The sequence below is a fragment of the Macaca thibetana genome, chromosome 11, assembly GCF_024542745.1.
Source record: "Macaca thibetana thibetana isolate TM-01 chromosome 11, ASM2454274v1, whole genome shotgun sequence".
NCBI classification, from domain to species: Eukaryota; Metazoa; Chordata; class Mammalia; order Primates; family Cercopithecidae; genus Macaca; species Macaca thibetana.
The window spans coordinates 47,422,205-47,433,470 of NC_065588.1; the positions used below are offsets into that span (position 1 = coordinate 47,422,205).

General features: G+C 46.3%; 1 protein-coding gene and 1 non-coding gene across 2 annotated transcripts in view; both read left to right on the top strand.

The window, feature by feature from the left end:
• The window catches only part of DAZAP2 (DAZ associated protein 2), a 426,196-nt gene that overhangs the window by 210,760 nt on the left and 204,170 nt on the right, over window positions 1-11,266 (top strand). The window lies entirely within an intron of this gene.
• Window positions 540-643, top strand: LOC126931840 (U6 spliceosomal RNA). Its single transcript, XR_007717954.1, has one exon. It is a non-coding gene; the product is annotated as a U6 spliceosomal RNA (small nuclear RNA).

The following is an 11,266-nucleotide window of genomic DNA, read 5'->3' on the forward strand; positions in this document are numbered from 1 at the left end:
GCAATTCTCCTGCCTCAGCCTGCTGAGTAGCTGCGATTACAGGTGCACGCCACTATGCCCAGCTAATTTTTGTATTTTTAGTAGAAACAGGATTTCACCATGTTGGCCAGGCTGGTCTCGAACTTCTGACCTCAGTTGATCCGCCCACCTTGGCCTCCCAAAGGGCTGGAATTACAGGCGTGAGCCACCGCACCCAGTCTGATAAAAGTTCTTTGATGATGCTTTTTGATGACTGCAATTACAAAAATCAAAGGCTATTTCTTGGCTGGGTGTGCCCGGCCCTCCCACTTGCTTCTTTAAAGGCCTTCTAAGAGCTATTCTAAGCCTGGGGCCTTTTGTATTCCCCTTCTCTTCAAGAAAAACACTCTGAGGGAGGAGATGAGAAGCAGAGTCCCAAAGTTGGTGAAGAATCACATAATGAGGGGCTGAAGTATCGGAAGACATAAAACGATAGGCAAAAATAAACTCCAGGGCAATTAAATATCTAAAGTTGTAAAAACAAAACAAAACAAAATACGAACCAACTTCAAAATTATCTGGTGCTCACTTTGACAGCACATATACTACAACTGTAACAAAACAGAGATTAGCATGGACCCTGTGCAAGGATGACACAAAAATTCATGAAGCATTCCGTATTTAAAAAAAAAAAAATTTTTTTTTGAAAAGGCCGAGTACAGTGTTTCACACCTGTAATCCCAGCACTTTGGGAGGCCGAGGCAGGTGGATCACCTGAGTCCAGGAGTGTGAGACCAGTCTGGGCAACATGGTGAAACCCTGTCTCTACAAAAAATACAGAAATTAGCCAGGCATGGTGGCGCATGCCTGTAGTCCAGTTACTTGGGAGGCTGAGGCAGGAGGACCGTTTGAGTCCAGGATGTGGAGGTTGCAGTGGGCTGAGATTGCACCATTGCAGTCCAGCTTAGGTGACAGAGTGAGACCTTGTCTCAAAAACAACAACAACAGCCGGGCGCGGTGGCTCAAGCCTGTAATCCCAGCACTTTGGGAGGCCGAGACGGGCGGATCATGAGGTCAGGAGATCAAGACCATCCTGGATAACCCAGTGAAACCCCGTCTCTACTAAAAAATACAAAAAAAAAAAAATTAGCCGGGCGAGGTGGCGGGCGCCTGTAGTCCCAGCTACGCGGGAGGCTGAGGCAGGAGAATGGCGTGAACCCGGGAGGCGGAGCTTGCAGTGAGCTGAGATCCGGCCACTGTACTCCAGCCTGGGCGACAGAGCCAGACTCCGTCTCAAAAAAAAAAAAAAAAAAAAAAAAAAAAAAAAAAAAAAAAAAAAAAAAAAAAAAAAAAAAAACAACAACAACAGCAAAATTATTTGAAAAAATATATAGTATTTTTATAATCAACATAAAATTTTAACAATAAAATTATGAAAAAGCAGAAGTAAAAATTGATCATTTTGACTAAATTGACTATTATAAATATTTAAAACTACCATCTAAAAAACTTTTTTTTCTTTTTCTTTTTGAGACTCTGTCACCCATGCTGGAGTGCAGTGGCCCAATCACAGTTCACTGCAGCCTTGACTTCCTGGGCTCAGGTGATCCTCCCACCTCAGCCTCCCAAGTAGCTGGGACTACAGGCACATGCCACCACGCCTGGCTAATTTTTTCCAAATTAAACTGACAATGGTATTTGTTTCACATCTACAGGACTATCGATAATCTAAAATCCTGACCATTTTAAGTGTGGGTGAGGACGTGGAAAAATTAGGACTCTGATATCCTGTAAAACTGATACACCCACTTTGGAAAGCAACTTGATAATATCTACTCAAGTTGAAAATGCACTTATTCTTTGATCTAGAAAGTCTACTTCCAGATAAATGCCTTACAGCATCATTTTTCAATCCATTAGTGAGTCATAAAATCAATGTAGTGAGTCATGTCCAGCATTTTACAAAAATGAAATGAAATAGGACAGAATGCAACAGAGTAGGAAATAGAGTGCATATAGCAAGGGCAGGTATTATTTTGTAAAATTTTTATTTCATCTATGAACTGGGTCTTAATATAAAACATATTTCCATAGTGGTTTCAAAAAAAACCTCTAGGCCGGGCGCAGTGGCTCAAGCCTGTAATTCCAGCACTTTGGGAGGCCGAGACGGGTGGATCACGAGGTCAGGAGATCGAGACCATCCCAGCTAACACGGTGAAACCCCGTCTCTACTAAAAAATACAAAAAACTAGCTGGGCGAGGTGGTGGACGCCTGTAGTCTCAGCTACTCAGGAGGCTGAGGCAGGAGAATGGCGTGAACCTGGGAGGCGGAGCTTGCAGTGAGCTGAGATCCGGCCACTGCACTCCAGCCTGGGCGACAGAGCCAGACTCCGTCTCAAAAAAAGAAAAAAGAAAAAACACCTCTAAAAACATTCCTTAATAGAAACTCTCATCCATTAATTAGCCCTAGGAGGCCGGGCGCGGTGGCTCAAGCCTGTAATCCCAGCACTTTGGGAGGCCGAGATGGGCGGATCACGAGGTCAGGAGATCGAGACCATCCTGGCTAACACGGTGAAACCCCGTTTCTACTAAGAAATACAAAAAATAGCCGGGCGAGGTGGCAGCGCCTGTAGTCCCAGCTACTCGGGAGGCTGAGGCCGGAGAATGGCGTGAACCCGGGAGGCGGAGCTTGCAGTGAGCTGAGATCCGGCCACTGCACTCCAGCCTGGGCTACAGAGCGAGACTCCGTCTCAAAAAAAAAAAAAAAAAAAAAAAAAAAAAAATTAGCCCTAGGAGACCTGTTGGAGGATATTCCCTGAAATGTAGTGTTTCTAATAATGAAACACTAAAAACAATGTAAATGTCAATCAGTAGCAAATGGATAAGCAAATTGGGGTGTATTCATGTGATGAAACACCATTCAGCAGGCTAAATGAATGAACTTGCTGGGCCAGTGGCTCATACCTGTAATCCCAGCACTTTGGGAGGCTGAGGTGTGTGGATCACCTAAGGTCAGGAGTTTGAGACCAGCCAGGTCAACATGGCAACATCCTGTCTCTAATAAAAATACAAAAATTAGCCTGGTGTGGTGGCATGCGCCTGTAATCCCAGCTACCCAGGAGGCTGAGGCAGAAGAATCGCTTGAACCCAGGAGGTGGAGGCTGCAGTGAGCAAAGATTGTGCCACTGCACTCCAGCCTGGGTGACAGAGCGAGACTCTGTCTTAAAAAATAATAATAATAATTTTAAAAATTAAGAAAATAAAATAAATCAATGAACTTAATCTAGATGAACAAATTATGAAAACGAAGTTAAGGAAACAAAGCAAGATGCAGGAAAATAAGTGCCACACGAAACAAATTACATGAATTTTTAAAACATTAAGAAATACCATATACCATATATATGTAAATGTTCATATCTATGTATATGTATGTGTGTATAGATGTATGTATGTATATATGTATGTGTGTGTAAATACATCATAGTCAAAGAATTAAAAGCAGACTAGGCCAGGTGCGGTGGTTCATGCTTGTAATCCCAGCACTTTGAGAGGCCGAGGCGGGCAGACCACTTGAGGTCAGGAGTTCGAGACCAGCCTGGCCAACATGGTGAAACCCCATCTCTACTAAAAATACAAAAATTAGCCAGGCATTGTGGCACGAGCCTGTAGTCCCAGCTACTCAGAGGGTGAGACAGGAAAATCCCTGAAACCCAGGAGGCGGAGCTTGCAGTGAGCTGAGATTGCACCACTGCACTCTAGCCTGGGTGACAGAGTGAGACTCCGTCTCAAAAAATTAAAAAATTAAAAATTAAGAAAAAAAATGAAAGCAGGCTAATAAAAAAGCGATGCCTAAAGGGAAGGAGAAAGGGAGGAAAATAGGTATGATACTATTTATTCATTTTGGGTAGTGGATACATAGACGAATGTTACAGTGTTGTTATTATCCTTTTAAAACATTTTTAATACATAAAAAAGAAATAGGATTAAGTGGGTTTTTGGGAATCAGGTTTTACTCTTGCTCAGAGAGTATCATAAAACTGTATTAACCATTGGTTATTAAAACCCTTGGCCAGGGCTGAGCGCGGTGGCTCATGCCTGTAATCCCTGTACTTTGGGAGGCCAAGGCGGGTGGCTCACCTGAGGTTAGGAGTTCAAAACCAGCCTGACCAACATGATGAAACACCATCTCTACTAAAAATACAAAAAGTTAGCTGGGTGTGGTGGTGGGCACCTGTAATCCCAGCTACTCAAGAGGCTGAGGCAGAAAAATTGCTTGAACCCAGAGGGCGGAAGTTGCAATGAGCCAAGATTGCATCACTGCACCTAGCCTAGGCAACAAGAGTGAAACTCTGTCTCACACAAAACAAAACAAACAAAAACAACCCTTGGCAGGGTTGGGCGCAGCGGCTCACGCCTGTAATCCCAGCACTTTGGGAGGCCGAGGCAGGTGGATCGCTTGAGGCTAAGAGTTCAACACCAGCCTGGGCAACATGGCGAAACCCTGTTTCTACTAAAACAAAATTAGCCAGTTGGGCATGGTGGTACATGACCTGTAGTCCTAGCTACTTGGGAGGCTGAGGCACCAGAATCACTTGAACTCAGGAGGCGCAGGTTGCAGTGAGCTGATATTCAGACACTGCACTCCAGCCTGAGCAACAGAGCAAGATGCTGTCTCAATAAATAAATAAAACCCTTGGCTGGGTTCAGTGTGGTTCATACCTGTAATCCTGGCAATTTGGGAGACTGAGGTAGGAGGATTGCTTGAGGCCAGGAGTTTGAGACTGACCTGGGCAACAGAGTAAGGCCCTGTCTCTACAAAAAACTTAAAACTAACTTAAAAGAAAATCCCTCTTTAAGGCTGGGCACAGTAGTTCACACCTGTAATCCTAGTACTCTGGGAGGTCAAGGCGGAAGAATCCCTTGAGGCCAGGAGTTTAAGACCAGCCTGGGCAACATGGCAAGACCTCCTCTCTATAAACAGATTAAAATACAAACAAAAACTCTTTCAAGCCGGGCACGGTGGCTCAAGCCTGTAATCCCAGCACTTTGGGAGGCTGAGACGGGCGGATCACAAGGTCAGGAGATCGAGACCATCCTGGCTAACACGGTGAAACCCCGTCTCTACTAAAAAATACAAAAAACTAGCCGGGCGAGGTGGCGGGCGCCTGTGGTCCCAGCTACTCCGGAGGCTGAGGCAGGAGAATGGCGTAAACCCGGGAGGCGGAGCTTGCAGTGAGCTGAGATCCGGCCACTGCACTCCAGCTTGGGCAACAGAGCCAGACTCAGTCTCAAAAAAAAAAAAAAAAAAAAAACAAAAACTCTTTCATTCTGGTATTTTCCGCCCAGTCCCTTGCGAAGAATAACTGTCCTGAATCAGCTTGTCAAATTTAGTGAATTAGTAACTAAAAGTGGCAAATCACTGCAGTTATTACCTCTGATACAAAAAGAAACTTTACCTTTCCCTAAGGTTTCATTCTTCCATATCTTTTCTTTTTTTTTTTTGAGACGGAGTCTTGCTCTGTCGCCCAGGCTGGAGTGCAGTGGCCGGATCTCAGCTCACTGCAAGCTCCGCCTCCCGGGTTTACACCATTCTCCTGGCTCAGCCTTCCGAGTAGCTGGGACTACAGGCGCCCGCCACCTCACCCGGCTAGTTTTTTGTATTTTTTAGTAGAGATGGGGTTTCCCCGTGTTAGCCAGGATGGTCTCGATCTCCTGACCTCCTGATCCGCCCGTCTCAGCCTCCCAAAGTGCTGGGATTACAGGCTTGAGCCACCACGCCCGGCCTCTTCCATATCTTTATACATACTGTTCCTTCTTTCTTCCTAGAAATGATAATCCCAGTGATACATGGGTTTGGGAGCTCCAATCTAGTGCCATTTATTCCCACTACTTGTCTCCCAAGCAATCTCCAATTGACTCTCCTTCAAATCTCAACCTACTTCAAATCTGACTTTTCTTCACCTGGAAGCACCACTACTGCCACCACCATCAGAATGTATAAATTTACAGCCAGGCACAGTGGCTCACACCTGTAATCCCAGCTACTCGAGAGGCTGAGGCAGGGAGAAGTGCTTGAACCCAGGAGGCAGAGGTTGCAGTGAGCTGAGATCACGCCATTGCACTCCAGCCTGGGTGACAGAATGAGACTCCGTCTAAAAAAAAAAAAAAAAAAAAAAAAAAAAAAAAGAATTCATGAATTTACTACTCCTTCAACTTTTTTTTTTTTTTTTTTCTGAAGGAGTGAAGTGGTGCGATCCCGGCTCACTATAATCTCCACCTCCTGGGTTCAAGCGATCCTCCCACCTCAGCCTCTAGGGTAGCTGGGATTATGGGCAAGCACCACCACGCCTGGCTAATTTTTGTATTTTTGGTAGAGACGGGGTTTCACCACGTTGGTCAGGCTGGTCTCGAACTCCTGACCTCAAAAGATCTTCCCGCCTTGGCCTCCCAAAGTGCTGAGATTACAGGTGTGAACCACTGCACTCAGCTGCACATTTTAATATGTGAGGCAATGCCTTATGTATCCCAAGGAGAAGAACTAAAAGATAGTTTTTGGTCAACCTTATATGAAGTATAAAGATGTCTACTTGAAACACCTACTTAGTGGAAAATGTAAGTCTAATATTATTTAGTAACATTTTAAATCACATATAAAACATTTATTTAGAAATGCTTTTTCAAATTTTATTTTATACAAATCATCAATGTCATCATCATTCAAGCCACTTTTATTGTTAACTAGCCCAGTTTGCAGAGCAAGACATCCTTACATACACCTAAGTTGAGGACAGTTTTTTTTTTTTTTTTAGTTCATGCTGTTTGTATGTTCTTGGCTTATACAATATAATTTCTGTTTGTTTGTTTGTTTTTGAGATGGAGTTTTGCTCTTGCCCAGGCTGGAGTGCAACGGCGCGATCTTGGCTCACTGCAACCTCTGCCTCCCAGGTACAAGTGATTCTCCTGCCTCAGCCTCCCAAGTAGCTGGGATTACAGACATGCACCACCACACCTGGCTAATTTTGTATTTTTAGTAGAGACGGGGGTTTCTCCATGTTGGTCAGGCTGGTCCCGAACTCCTGACCTCAGGTGATCAACCCGCTTCAGCCTCTCAAAGTGCTGAGATTACAGGTATGAGCCATCGCGCCTGGCATGTTGTTTTTTGGGTTTTATTGAAATGGATTCTGGGTCTGTCACCCAGGCTGGAGTGCAGTGGTGCTATCTCAGCTAACTGCAACCTCCGTCTCCCGGGTTCAAGCGATTCTCCTGCCTCAGCCTATCAAGTAGCTGGGATTACAGGTGCCTGCCACCTTACCCAGCTAATTTTTGTATTTTTAGTAGAGATGGGGTTTTACCGTATTGGCCAGGCTGTCTCGATCCACCTGCCTTGGCTTTTCAAAGTGCTGGTATTACAGCATGATCCACTATGCCTAACCCTTTCTGGGTTTTTGTTTTGTTGAGATGGAGTCTCCCTCTGTCACCCAGTCTGGAGTATAGTGGTGTGATCTCGGCTCACTGCAACCTCTGCCTCCCGGGTTCAAGTGATTCTCCTGCCTCCCGAGTAGCTGGGATTACAGGCGTGCGCCACCACGTCCAGCTAATTTTTGTATTTTTGGTAGAGACGTGGTTTCACTATCTTGCCCAGGCTGGTCTTGAACTCCTGACCTAAAGTGATCATCCTCCTCAGCCTCCCAAAGTGCTGGGATTACAAATGTGAGCCACCGCGCTTGGCCATATTCATTTAATAAATATTTAATGAGGCCCCCCTTGTGTGCCAGGGACTGGAATACAGTGAGCTTAGACTCCTGTGGGATAGATAGCCATGAAATGTATAGTGACACAGTTAATTAATTATGATCATGTTAAGTACGATGAAAAATAAATATAGCTAGCTACAAAGTGAGTAACAGGAACCTCAGTCTGTGGGGTTAAGAGTTTCCTGTAACAGAGTTGTTTATATACAGTGCAGCACTAACTCATATGCCCAGCCTGCCTGGGTTCAAATTCTTGACTCAATCTTGAGCAGATTATTGAACCTCATTTTCCTCATGTATAAAGTGGAGATAGGTCTGGCTTCGTGCCTGACACCTATGTGAACCCAAAATATCTGAGACAGGTCTCAATCAATTTAGAAAGTTTATTTTGCCAAGGTTAAGGACGTGCCTGTGACACAGCCTCAGGAGGTCCTGATGACATGTGCCCAAGGTGGTTGTGGCACAGCTTGGTTTTTCTTTTTCTTTTTCTTTTTTTTTGAGACAGAGTTTCGCTCTTGTTACCCAGGCTGGAGTGCAATGGCGTGATCTCGGCTCACTGCAACCTCCACCTCCCGAGTTCAAGCAATTTTCCTGTCTCAGCCTCCTGAGTAGCTGGGATTACAGGCGCATGTCACTATGCCCAGCTAATTTTTGTAATTTTTTTTACTTTTTGAGATGGAGTTCCACTCTTGTTGCCCAGGCTGGAGTGCAGTGGCACAATCTCAGTTCACTACAACCTCCACCTCCTGGGTTCAAGCGATTCTCCTGCCTCAGCCTCCTGAGTAGCTGGGATTACAGGCATGTGCCACCAAGCCTGGCTAATTTTGTATTTTTAGTAGAGATGGGGTTTCTCCATGTTGGTCAGGCTGATCTTGAACTCCTGACCTCAGGTGATTCACCTGTCTCAAACTCCCAAAGTGCTGGGATTACAGGTGTGAGCCACGGTGCCCGGCCCACAGCTTATTTTTTGTTGTTGTCTATTTTGTTTTTTGAGACACAGTCTTGCTCTGTTGCCCAGGCTGGAGTGCGGTGGTGCAATCTCAGCTCACTGCAACTTCCACCTCCCAGGATGAAATGATTCTCCTGCCTCAGCCTCCTGAGTAGCTGGGGCTGCCACGCATGGCTAATTTTTTTGTATTTTTAGTAGAGACGGGGTTTCACCATGTTGACCAGGATGGTTTTGATCTCCTGACCTCGTGATTCGGCCACCTCAGCCTCCCAAAGTGCTGGGATTACAGGTGTGAGCCAGGGCACCCAGCCGGAAACCTGAAAGGTTTGTTTTGTTTTTTTTTTGAGACGGAGTCTCGCTCTATTGGCAGGTTGGAGTGCAGTGGCGCGATCTTGGCTCACTGCAACCTCCGCATCCCGGATTCAAGCAAATCTCCTGCCTCAGGTTCCCAAGTAGCTGGGACTACAGGTGTGTGCCATCACGCCCAGCTAATTTTTGTATTTTCAGTAGAGACGGGGTTTCAGGATGTTGGCCAGGATGGTCTCGATCTCTTGACCTAGTGATCTGCCTGCCTCAGCCGCCCAAAGTGCTGGGATTACAGGGGTGAGCCACCGTGCCTGGCCACCTGAAAGGTTTTATTTTTATTATTATTATTATTTTTTTATTTTTTGAGACGGAGTCTCGCTCTGTCGCCCAGGCCGGAGTGCAGTGGCCAGATCTCAGCTCACTGCAAGCTCCGCCTCCCGGGTTCACGCCATTCTCCTGCCTCAGCCTCCCAAGTAGCTGGGACTACAGGCGCCCGCCACCTCGCCCGGCTAGTTTTTTGTACTTTTCAGTAGAGACGGGGTTTCACCGTATTAACCAGGATGGTCTCGATCTCCTGACCTCGTGATTCGCCCGTCTCGGCCTCCCAAAGTGCTGGGATTACAGGCTTGAGCCACCGCGCCCGGCTGAAAGGTTTTATAAAGAGAAATGACAAGCTTAGATTTGCAATTTTAAAAGCTCTCTCTGGCTACATACAACATGGAGAACTGGTTGGAGGGAAGACAAAACACATGGCAGGGAAACCAGTAAAGAGGCTGCTGTAGAAGTCGGGACCACAGGCTTGCAGCTTAGCCTAGGGTGGCGGCAGAGAAGACAGAAGGAAGCTGGCTGATTGAAGAACAGCTAGAAGGTAGAACCAACGAGCCACGCGCGCGTGTGTGTGTGCGTGCGCGTGTGTGTACAGGGGCAAAGGGGGAAGTGGACTAAACACTAAATAAACATCTCAGGAAAGGGCTGGGTGCAGTGGCTCACGTCTGTAATCCCAGCACTTTAGGAGATCAAGGCAAGTGAATTGTTTGAGTCCAGGAGTTCAAGATCAGCCTGGCTAACATGGCAAATCTCTGTCTCTACTAAAAATACAAAAATTAGCTGGGTGTGGTGGCATGCGCCTGTAATCCCAGCTCCTTGGGAGGCTGAGTTGAGAGGACCACTTGAGCCCAGGAGATCAAGGCTGCAGTGAGCCATGATGGCGCCACTGTACTCCAGCCTGGGCGACACAGCAAGACCTTGAGAAAGAAGAAAGGAAAGAAAGAAAGAAAAAGACAGGGAGGGAGGGAGGGAGGAAGAAAGGAGGGAGGGAGGGAGGGAAGTAAGGAAGTTAGTTAGTTAGAGGAATGACTTGTGTTCCTGCCACATTCTTTCATTGCATGAAATGCCTTCCCCTCTACTCCATCCTTTCAGACACAGTTCCTTCCTATTTTATCCACAAAACTCTGATTTTGTCTCCTTCTTTCCAAGAGAGTTTCAGAATTTTAGAGCTGAACATTCTTGAGTAGTTGACATGACTCAGAAGCTACCTGAAGATGGCTGGGCACGGTGGCTCACACCTGTAATTCCAGCACTTTGCGAGGCTGAGGTGGGCAGATCACCTGAGGTCAGGAGTTTGAGACCAGCCTGACCAACATGGTGAAACCCCGTCTCTACTAAGAATACAAAAATTGGGCTGGACGTGGTGACTCACACCTGTAATCTCAGCACTTTGGGAGGCCGAGGCAGGCGGATCACAAGGTCAGGAGATCAAGACCATCCTGGCTAACATGGTGAAACCCCATTTCTACTAAAAATACAAAAAATTAGCCAGGCGTGGTGGCAGGCACCTGTAGTCCTAGCTACTCCAGAGACTGAGGCAGGAGAATGGCGTGAACCCGGGAGGTGGAGGTTGCAGTGAGCCAAGATTACGCCACTGCACTTCAGCCTGGGCAACAGAGCAAGACTCCATCTCAAAAAAAAAAAAAAAACAAAAGTTGTCTGGGCACGGTGGTGGGTGCCTGTAAACCCAGCTACTCGGGAGGCTGAGGCAGGAGAACCACTTGAATCCGGGAGATGGAGGTTGCAGTGAGCTGAAACTGAGCCACTGTACTCGAGCCTGGGCAACAGAGTGAGACTCTGTTTTAAAACAAACAAACAAACAAAAAAAAACACTACCTGAATATGGAGACCATGTGCTAGTTAATTAGTTAACTTTTTTGCGGGGGGACGGTCTCATTCTGTCGCCCAGGCTGGAGTGCAGTGGTATGATCTTGGCTCACCTCAACCTCCGCCTCCAAGGTTAAAGCAATTC